This window comes from Haliotis cracherodii, unplaced genomic scaffold (assembly GCF_022045235.1).
Source record: "Haliotis cracherodii isolate W230 unplaced genomic scaffold, xgHalCrac1.p SCAF_10, whole genome shotgun sequence".
In the NCBI taxonomy this organism is placed as follows: domain Eukaryota; kingdom Metazoa; phylum Mollusca; class Gastropoda; order Lepetellida; family Haliotidae; genus Haliotis; species Haliotis cracherodii.
Window position 1 is genome coordinate 27,634,986 of NW_027266265.1, and position 18,584 is coordinate 27,653,569.

Below are 18,584 nucleotides of genomic sequence, written 5' to 3' on the forward strand. Positions count from 1 at the left end.
AACATGGCTGAAGTGGGGTGAGTTAGTGGTGGTGGTGATCTCAACATGGATCTCACATGAAGTGACTAGTAGGCCTAAAGTGTGATGGTCCAGAGACTGGTAGGCCTAAAGTGTGATGGTCCAGAGACTGGTAGGCCTAAAGTGTGATGGTCCAGAGACTGGTAGGCCTAAAGTGTGATGGTCCAGAGACTGGTAGGCCTAAAGTGTGATGGTCCAGAGACTGGTAGGCCTAAAGTGTGATGGTCCAGAGACTGGTAGGCCTAAAGTGTGATGGTCCAGCGACTGGTAGGCCTAAAGCGTGATGGTCGAACAACTGGTAGGCCTAAAGTGTGATGGTCCAGCGACTGGTAGGCCTAAAGTGTGATGGTCCAGCGACTGGTAGGCCTAAAGTGTGATGGTCCAGTGACTGGTAGGCCTAAAGCGTAATGGTCCAGCGACTGGTAGGCCTAAAGCGTGATGGTCCAGCGACTGGTAGGCCTAAAGCGTGATGGTACAGAGACTGGTAGGCCTAAAGTGTGACGGTCCAGCGACTGGTAGTCCTAGAGTATGATGGTCCGGAGACTGGTAGGCATAAAGCGTGATGGTCCAGCGACTGGAAGGCCTAAAGCGTGATGGTCCAGAGACTGGCTGGCCTAAAGCGTGATGGTCCAGCGACTGTAACCAGGATGGACATTGGTGGAGTGTAGGCCAAATGGGAAGACATTACGGCTGACTCTGAGAGCAAGTTGTGAAAACTATACATGACTAGGCTGGATGAAATTCAATCTAATATTCAGAGAAATTTCAACAAAAAAATAGCCACCTGATTATGAAATACATAAGAAAATTCAAAAAATTAATTTCAGAGTAAATAATGAAAAAGATAATGAAAAATATCATTTTAATATCTTCTAGAAGATATTTCTTCCATCGGGAACCTCTTAGTGCTCCACTCCAAAGTACAGATATTTATTTAGGATAACTAATCACCACATAAAACTAAAACATTTCCCAGACAAGCTTTAGGCAAGAAAAGCAAAATTGGGTCCTGACTGTGCACTCGCTGATGCCTGGTTTCTTTCAAACACTGCAAGCTTTATTAATAAATCTTTATAGACGACTTCTCTGCATACTAATAGGCCCGTCACATCTGGGGTAATCAACTTGAATCCAATCTTTATGCATAAATAAACTGATTATGGGGCAACTCTCTTGCCGATATGTTGTGGGGCGCGGCATCGAGAGCTATTGAACCAATAGGTCCTTTCGACTGTGACTAAGGAACAGGGGGCTAGATTATAACTCCTATCATTCCATCAGAGAATAATTGGCATAGCTGAGGCATCTCGTCTAACTAGAGACGACACATCAAAACACCAGTTGCTATTCGGCACTCCTACCCCTCCCTAGTAACCATTGGTGATTCCTGTAACCTTCAATAAAAGCATATTTTCCATAATATAAAGCTGCCTGCCTAGACAAAAACAATTAGCTCAACCTGAAGTAATGCATGCCCTATTCATTTCGAGTGCTGCAAACTAAATGCTTGTGCAGAAAAAGGCGATTTCAAGTAGAGGCTATGCAAAGAAAATGTCAGCCCTCTTTGGGCGAACAGCCCCTTTGAGACAAGGATGGAATGTTAAACAAATATCGGCTGGAAAAATTTAGCTCATGCAGATGAGAAATGACATGTAGACATTTTTTCTGGTGAGTTTTCATGAATGTATGCACAAGTTTTAATTACCATCTGTCAGACAGCCACATTTTATGTAGGGACGCAAGTAGAGACTGGAATAATACAAAATGTAATGAGAAAAACATTATCAGCCTCTCACGATTTGTAAATGTTTGAACAAACATTTGATATGCATGCAACAAAAACATCTTGAGAAAAAATAATACAAATCTAGAAGAACAATTATTGCTAACATAAAGATGCAAATTCATGTACTTCATTCTACATTTGACCCATCCAAAACAGAAGATATAAACAATATCTGTCTGGTTTTCATCATACAAAAAACAGACTGATTGAAATCTGCCATAGATCGACACTAGGTGAAATTAATGATAGATTCCATGATAAACATGGAGAGAATGAAAGATTATTCAGTCATGAACTATCATCCCATTACCATCTCTCACTATCCCATTGTCAAATACAATCCCTTTTTATTATATATTGTCAAACACTATCCCTTTTTTAATATATTGTCAAACACTATCCCTTGTCATCACTATATATCGTCAAACACTATCTCTTGTCATCACTATATATTGTCAAACACTATCCCTTGTCATCACTATACATTGTCAAACACTATCCCTTGTCATCACTATATATTGTCAAACACTATTCCTTGTCATCACTATATATTGCCAAACACTATCCCTTGTCATCACTATATATCGTCAAACACTATCCCTTGTAATCCCTATATATTGTCAAACACTATCCCTTTTTTAATATATTGTCAAACACTATCCCTTGTCATCACTATATATTGTCAAACATTATCCCTTGTCATCCCTATATATTGTCAAACACTATCCCTTGTCATCACTATATATTGTCAACACAATCCCACTGTCAAACACAATCACTTGTAGTCACGATCCCATTGACAAAAACAATTCCTTGTTATTACATACTGTCAAGCACAATCCCTTATCACAACAACATTGTCCAACACAAGTCCCACTAGAACGGGTCTTCAAAAACCCATGCATGTCGTGATAGGGATCGGGTGGTCAGGTCAGGCTCGCTGACTTGGTTGAGGCATGTCATTGTATCCCAATTGCCTATATCAATGCTCATGATGTCAATCACTGGATTGTCTGGTCCAGATTCGATTATTTACAGACCCCCATCATATAGCTGCAATATTGTTGAGTGTGGTCCAACACATTCCCATATTATTACTATATATTGTCCAACACAATCCCTTCTTATCACTATGTACTGTCCAACACAATCTTTTGTTATCCCTTTTTTGCAATGGACTATCCCATCTTTCAATACAAATTTCTTTTATCTTATACTAATCCTACCTGTCAATTACCATCTTTTTATCCACTACCCCCTCATATCATCTACTACCCCTTATATCATCCACTGCCCCCTCATATCATCCACTGGCCCATCATTCATCTACTACCCCTCATATCATCCACTGCCCCCTTATATCATCTACTACCCCTCATATCATCCACTGCCCCCTCATATAATCCACTGGCCCATCATTTCATCTACTACCCCTTATATCATCCACTGCCCCCTCATATCATCAATTACCCTCTCATATCATCCATTACCCCCTTATATCATCTACTACCCCTCATATCATCCACTGGCCCATCATTTCATCTACTACCCCTTATATCATTCACTGCCCCCTCATATCATCAATTACCCTCTCATATCATCCACTACCCCCTTATATCATCCACTACCTTCACTACCCCCTCATATCATCCATTATCCCCTGATTTCATCCACTACACTACCCCCTTATATCATCCACTACCCCCTCATATCATCCACTACACTACCCCCTTACATCATCCACTACACTACCCCCTTATATCATCCACTACCCCCTCATATCATCCACTACCCCCTTATATCATCCACTACCCTCATATCATCCACTACCCCCTTATATCATCTACTACACTACCCCCTTGTATCATCCACTACCCCCTCATATCATCCACTCCTTTCTGAAATTGATTCCATCCGTTTGCATCACACACATATACCAGAACAAAATGAATATTCCAAATAAAACTGTTTTGCCATGCCAGTCAACTGGTAGATATAAGGAAGTATGGAGGTGTTATTATCCCCTACGGTGTGCACACACCGGTGCAACTATTTGCCCTCATTGGTTCCAGAGTGCCATGCCTGTTCTGTTAAATCCTAATTTGGAAAAAATCCCCAAGTCAGTGATATGAGAAAGATGAGTCAAAACTTTCCCATGATTAGCTCAAACACCAGAGCCAATCAATAAGGATTCAATTTTATTTTCTTCCCATTTTGAGCCTGCTTTCCCCTCTTGTTTGATTGAATCAAACACTGAAAACTCATCGTTGTTGCCAGCATATGAATTTCAAATTTGCAGCAGTTACATCAGATAGTGTAAAGTTTTTGTCTGATATCATTGACACTGAATCACAATGCCCCGAAATGAACTCATGCCTCACAAATCTTTTTAATCCATCGTGTTTTCCTGCTAAGAAAGCAAGGGCTTTGTTTTCGAAGAATTGTTAACAGGACAAATAAAAAGTCTTCATTAAGACGTTCATTTTTCTCTGGGTTTGATATGGCTTCACGCTTATCTCAACAGACCGGGTCTAGGAGGGGTCATGAAATTGAAAAGTACTGATTGCCCCCGAAAATTCCCTCCGATGATATGATTATGTTTTTGTCATCTGTCGAGGTATGGACTCACCTTTAATCATTTCTGTGACATATTACTTGCTACAGGATTTACTCACTCTCAACCTCTTCCCATTTAAGCCCAGTTGAAACACAAATCATGAAAAATCACAGCAAGCCAATGTCTTAAATTATTTCAGATCGGGTGTGTTCAGTCTTATAGTGATCCACATGACTACGAGCCTTAGATTGCTGCTAATATGACACACTAAATCACACTAAATTAACCACCACATTTAAATGAAAGACATACTCTCAGACCCCCTGGTGATACTTCAAAGCTGATTTAAACTCAGCTTTCCAAGTCTCCCCCACAGTCCATATGAGTGCAGTGAGTTTTGAGCATGCAAAAAGTAGGAATATTAAGTGAATCAATTTTTCCAAGATGTTCCTTAAAGTCATATTAGTTTTGTAGTCATTCTTTGAATGATCCTATGTAGCTTAATTTGTCCAAAAATATTCTCAGGACATAGCATTACAAATTATGTTTTGGCAAGTGAAAATGCATTCTGACGAAAAAGGTCTGAAATATTGTTTACTTAAAATCTCCAAAACAATCAATCCTTTGACTTCATGAAACAACTTTGTCACCCAAGGAGTGCACTGAAACTAAACCTGTGCACCTGTTCCCTTACATATTGGTAATGATTCTATTCAGCCTAAGGTCTATTCATTCATTCATATAGACAATGTCATCAAACAAACCTTTGTTACACATTCTCAAAAAAAAAGGTGGCATTATTTCTGCCTCATCAACTATATTTTGTCTCCCTGCAGATATATTTCTTTTACTCCCAAAACCTGAAAACTCGAAACTAGTTCAGCAAATGTGCTGTCAAGAAGCAAAAAACAAGGTTAAAGAGTTATATCCCTTTGAAATGATGTCACAATAATATCTTATATCCTGAGAGATATAGGACATCATATTTTGTTGATCTAGATTGCAAGCCTGATGCACAGAGAAGAGAGTTGGACAGCAATCACCTGGAAACAAATCTGACATTGCCCTCAGTGTATAATGTGAAAGTTGTAAACATCTTCTCACATACATTCCGTACATTGTATACAATCATCATGCCATGCCTACTGCACAACAAGTTCCATATGCATGTGAACAGAATCATGTCATCTCCATTAGTCGTATGGAATTGACCAACTTTCATTAAACAGAAAATGGACTGTATGATAATCCTTGAGAAAGACACCTAATGAAACAATGACAGACAAGTCAGTGTGTCAGACTAATCAACAACAACCATTAACACATACGGAATATATACTCATATGCAAAAGAAATGATTCATACCTAATATCTTGGTCAAACTGATTTGGTTTATTTTAGCATTTTTATTATCTAATCACATGAAATGATATATATCCCGTGCAATAATGTCATGAAATTACTGGTTTGTGAAATGACAGCTACTTGATAACCCAATCTTCATCACAATACTAAAACTGAATTTTTTTTTTTTTTCATTTCTACAATCATGAACACACTAATATGTTTCCATTATCTGTGCTTTTCTAAAAAGATACTAATTTCCTAAAGGCATGCAATCACCGGTGAAACATCACCCTGTATAGGTACTCTCAAGTTTCCTTTAGGACATAAAGACCTTTTCAGAAGACCCTGAGGAATAGCATCCTCTCTATGACGGCAATCCAATTCTCATTTGTTTTCAGACAGTTTTCATGGTATAATGTCCAATCAAAACTGATATTATAATGACCTTCATTGTGTGAGTATATAGATGTTTGCTGGTCTGTAACAAAAGTGGGGGCGTGGGTGGGTGTGGAGGATGGTGGGGGCGTGGAGGGTGGTGGGGCATGGGTTTGTGTGTGTTTTGAGTGTGTTTTGTGTGTGTTTTGAGTGTGTTTTGTGTGTGTGTGTGTGTGTGTGTGTGTGTGTGTGTGTGTGTGTGTGTGTGTGTGTGTGTGTGTGTGTGTGTGTGTGTGTGTGTGTGTGTGTGGGTTATGGAGGGGTGGGGGGGCATGGAAAGTGTGTGGAGGGTTGGTGTGGAAGGTGATGGGGGTGTGTGGGGTGTTAGTGTGCATTTCATTGTGAAAGGCACACCTGTCAACTACCATGCCAAATTCACATGTTACTGGAGCAGCATAAAGGGGAATCACGGTCTCAACAGTTTTGCACAAAACTTTAAGTAATAGTATTTAACTCTTAAGATATTTAACAACGTATTGATAAAGTGTTAACCTGTAAGACAATATAAATTCTCTTTGTTAGCAAGCAATTATTTTAGAAAACACATGAGCAATAACATATTTTCCCTCAATTTCTACCATGCAGAACATTCAATGTCTTCCAAAGTTGTGGCGTCATGTAACTCAACATGGTCACAATGCAGCGACATCATAGTGGAGCTACTCTCTTTTGCTTTGGCCATAAGCAATACATGGCCTGTCATAAATTGGTACCTAGTTCACACTTTTCTGTGGTTAGGGCTGGCTAAATAGAATCGATAATGGGAATTATCGTCGATGAAAAAAAATATTAACGATTTTTCATATGAAAATTGTGTCATCCATAATATCTTACATATAACCTATTGTAATGAAATAAAGTTTAATTTACCGAAACAGACTTGTTATTGTTAATCATGTCAACTGCTGAAGATGGAGAGCAACTGTTTTTGCTTTATCCTAAAAGTCCACAAAGTAATCCCTGCATAAACGTGTCACCACTCCCAACTGATGTGAAATATATAAGACTTTTTGCATATTTGTTTAATGTTACTTTGCGATATTTAGCAATAATTGATCAACATCTTGTTAACAATTATTGATCTCTATGATCTATATCGATAGCCAGCCCTTGTGATAATAACACCATATATGTGACGGTTCGTCTGTGCTAGGGTTCATCACCTTCATACAAGTGACACACTGACTTACAATATGTTGTTAAATGACTCCAGTTACATAACAGTTCAAGTAATCCAATACAGGCAGACATCATACTTCATCTATCCATGCAATGAACACATGGATATGTTAGAATGTGACATATACTGTGTGTTTCTCTGAAGAATGAAATTGTCTATTAATATGAACAGTGGATTTTTTCCCAATTAATATCAGTATGCTAACAGAAGTCCATATAAACACTAAACATACTGGATAACAACGCCAAGTGACAAGTCTGGGATAGACTCAAAAGTATTGGGTACTGACTTTAGTAAGAAGTGTTATTTCCCCTAAAATGGAGGGTGGGTGCTTGACAGTAAAGCACATTTCCCTTTTATGCTGCAAAAATGAAACCAATCATTCTAAAATTTAAAAACAAATAAAGAGTGCCACAGCATGGTAGCTCACCTGGATGTCTAGCCAACAGCTTAAAAGTTACCAAAGTTGGACCAAAGTTGCTGTCAGGATTGATATTGAAATATTGTCTGCATATGTACTAAACTGTAAATATTTGAACAACATATGTGTCATCATAAGGTTTATTTGTTTGTTTATTAACACTGTACTCAGCAAAACACTACCAAATGTCATTGCATTTTGAAAAAAAGTGGCAGATAAACAGATTTTTCAATATGGCTGCCATTCAAACCTTTTAAAATAAACTCAGGTGTCATCATTGGTGTGTATGTGCCTGTGAAGTTTCAGCTTCAATGGTCCAGTTGTTTCTGAGTGGAAGACATTCACAGATGCAGAGTATATCGACAAGCACGCCATGACATAAAATCACTTGACTTTAAGTCAGGTGAGCTAAAGAATACAACACCTAGTTCTGGGCAGTGCATGGTAATCCAAAAAGTATAAAAATTGCCCCAATTCTAATTGTTGACCTGTTCATATCATTAGACTATTTTTGTGTAATCTCTATCTGTCAACTACAAGATTAATCACTGTCTTACCTGATGCCAATAATTGAGCTTGCTGATAGGCTAAGAAAAACATTGGTGTCATCAGCATCAACAATCAGAGACATCTACTGGGGCGTAACAAGGGGAGACAATTCCTGTAACTTGTTATATCATGTCGAAGGCCAGCGTAACTGTAAAAGATAAGCATGACACAAGCATTAAACGACAATATTGATATTAAACAAGCAAATAAATTACTCAGTTTGAACAATCAAAAGAGATTTGATGACTACAAAATTATTGGAGTGTGGTGTCTTTTATAAATGAAAATTCCAGGATGGGATATGTAAAACACACATGGAATATCTACCAATGTAAGGAAATATACAGTCTGCAAGAAGAATGAATGCATCATTCAAAGAATTTGGTTTGGCATAACATATTCTATAAAATTGGTCTATTAAATCACAAGAGGAAATAAACTTGCCCATGACAATCAAACAATGCCACAGTCATCATTAACAACCTATCGTCTACAGAACATTTCGTAAGACGAAAACCAATACTAGTTTTACAGAACTGTTATAGTACTGTCCCAACAGCAAATATAATACAGAAGAAATATGTTTACATAAATCTTAATGGACAAATTAAGGCTATGAAGTTTGCATGAGTTGAATTATCAATGAGAATACAAAAGAAAATTTCATAATTTATTCAACTAAGATTCATTGTAACATTAAACAAAAGCAAATAGTACATAATACATTGTTCTTACACATGCATAACCATTTAAAAAACTTCTTCTTACATAATTTAACTTCAAATATTTCCCATATAATGATTCTTATGCCAGAAAGAGTCTATAATTTGAAACATAAAAATAATTCTATGGATCTGAGAAATGTCCTTGCTTACAAGCATTTATATCATCTTGTGTTTGGCTTTGAAGTCAACACGTTGATCCTGAACACTCTGTCCAAGCACAACAAACTTACTTCTTTCATAAACAAACTTACACTGATAAGGAGTAAGTGGGTGGGCTTGTTAAAAGCAAGACATACTACAATCCGCAGATGAAATCATTCTGTGAAATATTGAATTTTGTGATGATTATCAAACAACCTGTGACTAAATTAGCTTGTAACAGATTACCGTTGAGTGCCAGGGCCGACTTAGACCGACACTGGCAGTGTGAATGTGTTTCTTTTGCACCTGAGTGCAATTTACCTAGATACAAATGGTCCGATTGCTAGTTTATACTGGGCAACACAATGGCTAGGAGGCTGTGACAGGCTAGGGTTAGCAAATATTGTCACACACTTCTCAAAACAATATCAAAGAGCTAGAGGGAAATCTTCAGCTATGGAGGCAGGAAGATGAACAGGGAACTTTGTTTACTGGCAGGACCCAAGCTTTGGTACTGACTTAAGAGATTTAATTCTGACTTTGCATAATGTTGACTCCTCACAAGGGTGATAATCCTGCAGAACTTGCCTTATCCCCTCCACACACCCAATCTTAAAATTCAGAAAATGTCTGATAAGGTCTGTAGATAAAGCAGGGAGGATCGCCCAACCTGGAATGAGCACCTCTCATCAGTTAATTATCATGAAAACATTCTTTCTATGGTGTTGTCCATCACTGTGTTTGACCCCACACTGAACTGATCAAGTGGCGTCTGCTCCCCCTTTCAATATGGCGGTTGACCAGCTGGCCGCTGCTTCAGCAGAGATACCTCACAACAAGTGCATCAAGATAAGCTTCTGTGAGGCAGCATGTTTGCTTTTCTTTCCCTCTCACAGAAAACACCAGGAACTGCATCAAGCAGTCATCACACGGGCGGGACTGCACAACCGGCTCATCTCCCACAGAGACGGCATCCCCCCAACTTTGGTGGGCCATCAGCCTCAAATTAATTTTCATCATTTCTAAGACTTATGTTCATTATGTTTTTCTTGTCTTCTGATGAAAAAATCATCTGCTGCTCTCGTATGTTGCAAAGTAACCAATGAAACTGCTGAATGTGATGAGCGCGTGCCATGAACTCATTGCTCTTGCTCGGTCGTCTAGGGGGTCTTCTATTGCTTTTGTTACAGCTTAAAACAAGCTTTAATTGGAATCATCAATACAGAGCATTCACAAATCACAAAACTTTTAAGAGAATAAATGTGTAGTCAAAGTTTAAATGAACTAAATGTTATTAAACAAGTCCACATGCATAATAACTTATTGTGGACTGCATAACGACAATGTTTGTACAAGATATCCTCTGTGGGTCTGATCTATGTCTACAAATCCAGCAGTTAGACAACTGGGAGATTAAGTTGATTCAGCTGCTGCCTGGCTAGGATGCCCTTACATAATCTGCTCCGACTGGGATAAAGGGCAGTGTGCCAGGTGGAGACCACTTACCTGTTGGGGAAGTGAGCCTCTTACACTTAATGTTGCCTCATTTTAGTGGGCACCAGAAAAAAATAACATGACAAAAAGGCTTTACATCCAATTACCCTCAGTCTCTGTCAACTTTGGCCATGATAAGCTTTTGTCATGTTGAGCTTCTAATTAATGGAATCAATTATTAGTATTGTTGCTGTCTATACTATACCAATCTGGTAAAAACTAGGCCTACTCATATATGGTAAGTCCATTTCTGTGGGTGAAGGTCACCTCAACCATGTGCTGCAATAGAATGCTCCAATAAGGGACATCACTGTGTCCTGGTACAACACAAGCTGTGTGTGATCACACAAAAAGTGTGATCAGTGATCAATAGTGCGATGCCATGACAAGCAGGCCATGGAGATGGTCAGAGCTTGTGGTCATCCATCCTCAACTATTCATACACAGAGGCCATTCAACCAATCTCAGCTGAGGTTTTATGTGGAACAGAGGGAACTGCTGAAGTGAGGCTTAATGTCACACATGTACGTGGTGTGTGTGTGTGTGTGTGTGTGTGTGTGTGTGTGTGTGTGTGTGTGTGTGTGTGTGTGTGTGTGTGTGTGTGTGTGTGTGTGTGTGTGTGCTTGTGTGTGTGCCTGTGTGTGTGTTGTACTAGTCCATATTGATGAGGGTTTTAAACCAAGCTTCTGTTTTAACATGGATGCCACAATCACACAGGGTATGCCGACCCAGAACCAACCAGTCCTAGTTTTAGCCAGATAATGATGAGTGTCAGGCAGCGTAACAAGAAGTACCATCTCATACCATCTTTTGGTACAACATGGCCAGTTAATTGTCATTGTATAAATCATTGCTGGATTAATACAAAGCACCACAATAAGAACAATTGTTAGTACCATTGCAAGCACAATTGTAAGAACCACAGCCATAGCAACTGTAGGCTCCACTACAAGCACAATTGTAGGCACCACAACCATAGCAACTATAGGCTCCACTACAAGCACAACTGAAGGCACCACAGCCATAGCAACTGTAGGCTCCACTGCAAACACAATTGAGGGCACAACAGCCATAGCAACTGTAGGCACAGCAGCTATAGCAACTGTAGGTACCACTCCAAGCACAATTGTAGGCACAACAGCTACAGGAACTGTAGGTGCCACTGCAAGCACACTTGAGCCATAGCAACTGTAGGCACAACAGCTATAACAAATGTAGGCACCACAGCATGCACAATTGTAAGCACCACACCCATAGCAACTGTTGGCACCACTGCAAGCACAATTGTAAGCACCACAGCCATAGCAACTGTTGGCACCACTGCAAGCACAATAGCCATAGCAACTGTTGGCACCACAGCCATAGCAACTGTAGTTACCACTGCAAGCTGAATTGTAAGCACCAGAGCCATAGCAACTGTTGGCACCACTGCAAGCACAATTGTAAGCACCAGTTCTAGGACATTAATAAGCACCACCACCTGATAATACTGCAGTGAGGTCAGTCACCATGCCAATGATTGAGTAAGCCTAATGAGGATTTGTCATCCCGTGATCATGTTGCACTGGGACAACAGGCCTTGCCTTACCTGATCCCCCAAGCCAATCAATCAGTTGTGTAATGGGGAAAGATACACAGGTACAGCCATGTTGTACTGTGTTGTAAGGACACAGATAACCCGATGTCTTCAAGACAATCAACTGTGTAGCAGGACAAGGCACAAGGGTAGAACCATGTTGCATTGATCGTCAGGACACACATTACCCGATGTCTCCAAGACAATCAACTGTGTAGCAGGACAAGACACAAGGGTATAGCTATGCTGCATTGGATCGTCAGGACACACATTACCCGATGTCTTCAAGACAATCAACTGTGTAGCAGGACAAGACACAAGGGTATAGCTATGTTGCATTGGATCGTCAGGACACACATTACCTGATGTCTTCAAGACAATCAACTGTGTAGCAGGACAAGACACAAGGGTATAGCTAAGTTGTATTGATCGTCAGGACACACATTACCCGATGTCTCCAAGACAATCAACTGTGTAGCAGGACAAGACACAAGGGTATAGCTATGCTGCATTGGATCGTCAGGACACACATTACCTGATGTCTTCAAGACAATCAACTGTGTAGCAGGACAAGACACAAGGGTATAGCTATGTTGCATTGGATCGTCAGGACACACATTACCTGATGTCTTCAAGACAATCAACTGTGTAGCAGGACAAGGCACAAGGGTATAGCTAAGTTGTATTGATCGTCAGGACACACATTACCTGATGTCTTCAAGACAATCAACTGTGTACCAGGACAAGACACAAGGGTATGGCTATGTTGCATTGGATTGTCAGGACACACAAGTATATCCTTGTTGCATTAGATCAATCAGACACACAATACTTTCAAGCCAAGCAACTATGTTTCAGGACAAGATACACAGGTAGGGCCAGGTCGTATTGGAACAATATAAAATGTTTCCACCATTGAACCAAAGTGCATCCAGGGCAATGACTACAGATATGGCACCACTGTACTGGAACAAAAAGACAACGATTACCTGATGTTTGCGGCAGCCAATCAGACCAGTGACCACCATGAGTAGCAGCGATCAACAAGTGAGGCAGTGTGTCAGATTGAGGGGCCTGATACAGGGCATCACAGATGATTACTTCACATACCATAGCTTCCCAGGTCTGGCAAAAACTCTTAATGAAAAACAAGTCTGGGAAGGCATTTCCGAGCACCTTTATGGCCCATAAGGCACCATTGGAAGGGAAGTGTTTTTGCCCTAAGAGCTCTTGTGGAAAGACACTACAGGATAATGTAAACTTTGAGGGCAATGGGAAAAAAACCTCTCCCTTATTGAAATGTTGTTATGCAATGCATTACCTTTATTCTGTGATCAGTACTCTGTAATTTATGAACTTGACATTGGTAACTCTGAACCAAATGGTTATGGTTCTATGCAACTTCAAGAAACATCTTGACATCTTGAGGCCAAAGCTTGTACTTGAAGCCTGTTCAGTGAATGAACAATGTCTTCAGCCAGCAAGTGGAAACATTTTATTGGGGGTCCACATGTACAAAAAAAAAGCACAATGAACGTCCTTGTGGTTAATTACCCCACTGCCATCCCTCTTCATCACCCTTCAATTATATCCAGGAAACAGAACGCATCCTGACCATGGCGAATACCTTCATAAGAATTGCTTCTCCATACAACGCCACTAAGAGGATAACCTGACATACTTAATTATTGCAAATAAGCTTGTTTTTTGGGCTCCACACTTGCGTTTGTGTAGTAGTCATATACCCTGCTGAGACATAGATTTGGCTATTAAAATGCTGTAATTTGTCAAGAGGCCTGAAGAAAATGGAACATATTTCTCAGATTAACCCCTGGTGTTGTTAGTGGTACGTGTTGATGGAACACCAGGTTTGCATGTGAAACTTAAGCCTTGGACGGGGACATAAAATGCTGGAAAAAGTTTGGGAGTCATGTTTCACTCAACTTACTCCATAAATGTATTCAAGGGCTTGCGTTATGTCAGATGTGTCAATGTTCTGTATGTGAAACATTTGTTAATTGTTCATTCATCTGAAGTGAGTGAGTTGATGAGCGATGTTTATACTGCTCATTGGTATGCTTAGTTAAAATGCCGTTGTCTGCAAGTTATGTGCTGTATATGGCAGCAACACATTTCAAGGACCTGAAACAATCCTTTTCCTACAAAAAAGCAGGCCTTTAGGATCTAAATTCAGACCGTGACCAACTGAAATCAGTCCGTGAAGATCTGAAATTGTTGTCTCCAAAACTGAAATAGTGTCACTGTATGATGGTTTTCCTCTGCCATGGCATTGTGGAGTAGCCTAGTGGTTAGAGCATTTTGCTCATCACACTGGGTACAATGTGTGAAGCTCCCCAAGATGTCCTCCATCATGATATTGCTGGAATATTGCTGAAAGTAACATGGTTATTTAAGAACTATTGACAGTGGATTATTGAAGAACTACCGATGCCGACCACCTAATACCCATTTGTCTTTGTTTTTTGTTTAACGTCACTCTCAGCAATATTCCATCCATATGATGGAGGTCTGTAAATAATTAAGTCTGGACCAGACATTCTAGTGATTGATATCATGAGCATCAATCTACACAAATGGGATACGATGACATGCATCAACCAAGTCAGCAAGCCTGACCATCTGATCCCGTTAGTCACCTCTTACGATAAGCATGGGTTGCTGAAGACCTTTTCTAACCGGTATCTTCATGGGTGACCCATTTGGTAACATTGTGGGCAGCATCTAACCGGTATCTTCATGGGTGACCCATTTGGTAACATTGTGGGCAGCATCAAGGGCAACATTGAGGGCAAGCATGGCTACCAACTTGAATCACCAAGGGAGGGACAATTAACCAATGTCCTCCTGGTTCAGGTATGGTTTCAGTAACTTCCAAACTACACCTGAAGAAGAAAGTTGAGAAACTTCTGTTTCATTGCAATGTGAAAGACAGCCATATCCTTTGCTTCCATGGTGTGTCTGGGTGTTCCTTCTGTGTACAGTAACTTTACTTCTAAAAATACAGCTTTTTTCATAAAACCAACCAGGGTATCACCCAGATCCAAACTTTAAGACTAAACAATCTTGCCTACTTCATTTGTTCAATTAATGTTTAATATACAACATTTGAAATAGTTCTTTGAAATTGAAGGAGCTATTTGACATATGGTGATTGAAGTACTTTGTATAACTTGACCGGTATCTTTGATTTGGAGCTATTTCTTTGATTCTTGAAGTTTTTTCTCCAAACATTTCCCTTATTTCTAATGGAGCCGCGGTTTTGATGAGGGAATCTGGAAGCATAAACAAAGGGGGCAGCAAAAACATCTTATTGCTCTCATCAAAACAGACATCCTCCACAGAATATCCAAATATCTAAAAATATAGACTGAATCAGATTCCACTTGATAAAACAATATGGCTGCCACGTGTCAGGTGACACGACCAATCTGTGTAAACCTAGTGAACCACACAACAACATTTGAAATCATTACGTATTGATGCGGCCAAACCTTAAAAAGAAGAGACGGATCACTTGGTAAAAAAAGCGTATGTCTTGTTTTTGATAAGATTTCCTGCGTAACGACTTGCAACTCTCTGAGAGCAAGTATATCCATCACTTTGCGGAGCATCTCCTCATCACTGTACCAGCATCAGTAAACATATCAATAGGGCCGGATCAACCTTTCGAATCATCAGTTGTAAATATTTGTGGGTGGGTGCCAAACAAAATATAACTTCATCTCGCTGCCTAGCTTAATTACTCAAACATGTGCCAAATGTTTTATTGCATCTAGATCGGGCTAATTTTTGCTCCCTTAAGATTACCGCCATTTTACATCAGCCGCTTGTCTTTTGACATATACAGCTGTAGAGAGATCAAATTCCATCACTTCCCAATCAAGCATCCCCTTGGGGTAATGCCATGTTTGCCTACCAGTCCAGCCAGGGTGTCAGTTTCTCAGATAAAAATAATCACTATTTTTGAATATCATCCCAACTCAGCTTGTTCATAGGACACCTCTCATAAAGCTCACGAAAAATATTTGTTTGTGAAATTTATTTTCAAAGGAACCCATACCAGGGATTACTGTTAATAAGCTTCTTTGTAAATGTAAATTCTGACCGTCTTATCAAGAGGTAAATGTACCTCACATCTGTACAAATAAAATACTTAATCACAACGTGGGACTTTAAGCGTTAATATCGGTGGATTGTGGTCTCTCACTCGAGGGTGGCGGTGGTACTTCCACACCTCTGCCACACCTCCCCCAACCCCAGGGGCATGGAGGCTGTGCTGTGCATGTAGCTGCATGTGTAGATGAGATTAGATATCTACCTAAAACAACAGCTTCATAACACCCCAACACTTAACATACATATCTAGATTTAAAAATATACCCAACCCTTCTTTGTCACTATGGTTGATTACTTATCTTAAGTTTAGTTCAAAAACATGCATTTGGTGTTTACTTGATTGTGACATGTTAACATATAAATTGCTTCCCCTTACTGTGGGTTTCATGTTATGAAGATATATACAGCTGACGAGAAATGATGCATTCACATATAACTAATGGACAAAAAAGTGAAAGTTCAGAGCCAGTACAATATTATATTACTATTACAAGCATAAATATTACATGCAATATCCTTCATTCCCCCCGAAATGGATTTTTTTAACTCTCTTGTCACCTATGATAATTAGAAGCAACTAACTTAACACTTGTTCTTAAATTATTCATAGATATTCATAAAAAACAGAACTGACATATACTCAGTCTGCTCTAAGTGTGTTAAGACTAATCACCTGCAACTATCTTCATACTTATTACTTTCTGACAAGGACCTCTGATGACAAGCAGGATTAATGTATATACTAGAATGTGTTTTTCAGAATAGCTACTGGCCTAAAGCTAAATGATAATGAGCTGGTTTTTATACAAATGTGCCCTTTCAGCATGTTGGAAATCTAATTAACTTGGGAGCAAAAACACAGCTAAGCGAGGGCCATGACACATGATCGGCAGTCAGCGTCAATCTAATTAACCTACTTTCTTTTTTAACAATATCTACAGTCACCTTTGTAATTAGGATGGGATACAACCAAGCCAATATAATTACGCCACTAAAAAACTTGACACCAGCGTTAATTACAATTCCTAGAAGCATAGAATATTAATATGTAAACACATCTTACATTATGTATGATGTCCCTTTACACCCAAATTGTCTGCGGAACAGCAATTAAAAATAGTATTCGTTCAAAGCTTCATGTTATAGAACTTAAAAAAAAATCTAAACAGTTAATCAGGAATGTGTCAAAATCTGTAAATTTTGTCAAAACATGTCTGAAAGAAAACAATTAAAGTAACTCAGAGATGCCCTAAAATCTGTAAATATTTACTATTCTTGTCTTGACATTCGATTGGTCGAGTAAGTGTGAAAGATGTTTAGTGCCGATTCAGCAATTTCTGTGCCATTTTACAGCAACAATTGTCAAAATCTCCACTCAAAAAACACTAGGGCAATAAATGTATTAATAACGAAAGTACTTTATCACTAGAAATCCTTCATGAAAATTTAGGCCTGAATTTCCAAGTCTTTAAGCCCTAATAGGTTAAGTGGGCCAGGGCAGCAAAGAAGCCTATTCTATCTTAATGACAGTCTTATGTTATATTTACATAAATGTAATTTAAACAAGGCTAATTACTGCCCCTGGGCAAGATGGCCAACCCAAGTGGTTGGTTGCCATTAAGGACAATCCGTGTTCAACAGAGACAGTCCCCAAAATCACTCCCAAGGCCTCTCAAGCCATTCTTTCCCTCTAATTTTTCACTGGCTTCCATCAAGCTTATAATAAATATATGCCAGCTTGATGACAATCTAGGTTCATATTATCCCTACATTCACCTCTCATCACAAAAGACTGGACATGCCTCCGGATGGGTACATGACCTCAAATAGGGGTCACTTCTTCATTCTGACATATCCATTTACGTGTAAATTTCCTTTGTCCCAGGACACAATATTTTGGGCAGAAAGAAAGGATTGAATTGAGAAAGGTGACAATGGAGGGGATCTGGAGCAAACATCGCTGGTTGTCACCAACAATGCCGGGTTGTATGTTGTAGATGGGAGCACTGATTAAGATGGGACATAGCATGGGGCTACCATTTCTAAAGCCTGTCTTAAAATGATAAATTGATGATTAAAAAATGACAGTAAGCTTTTATCCATTCCATAACATGGAATGCATTGAACAAAGTTCTGATAAGGTATTCGACTCGTTCATATATTTCTGAAGTTTAATCAAATCCACGCAGTATTTATTAATGACAAGTAGGAAGTAGGA

At 39.3% G+C, this 18,584-nt stretch overlaps 1 protein-coding gene across 8 annotated transcripts in view; it reads right to left on the reverse strand.

Annotated features, from left to right (window-relative positions):
- Positions 1 to 18,584, reverse strand: part of LOC139454230 (zinc finger homeobox protein 4-like) — a 167,732-nt gene that overhangs the window by 82,157 nt on the left and 66,991 nt on the right. For all 8 annotated transcript variants that reach the window (XM_071235818.1, XM_071235830.1, XM_071235831.1 and 5 more), the window contains one exon: positions 8,302 to 8,441. The gene's annotated coding sequence lies outside the window, so the exon portion shown is untranslated. The remainder of the gene's footprint in view (positions 1 to 8,301; positions 8,442 to 18,584) is intronic.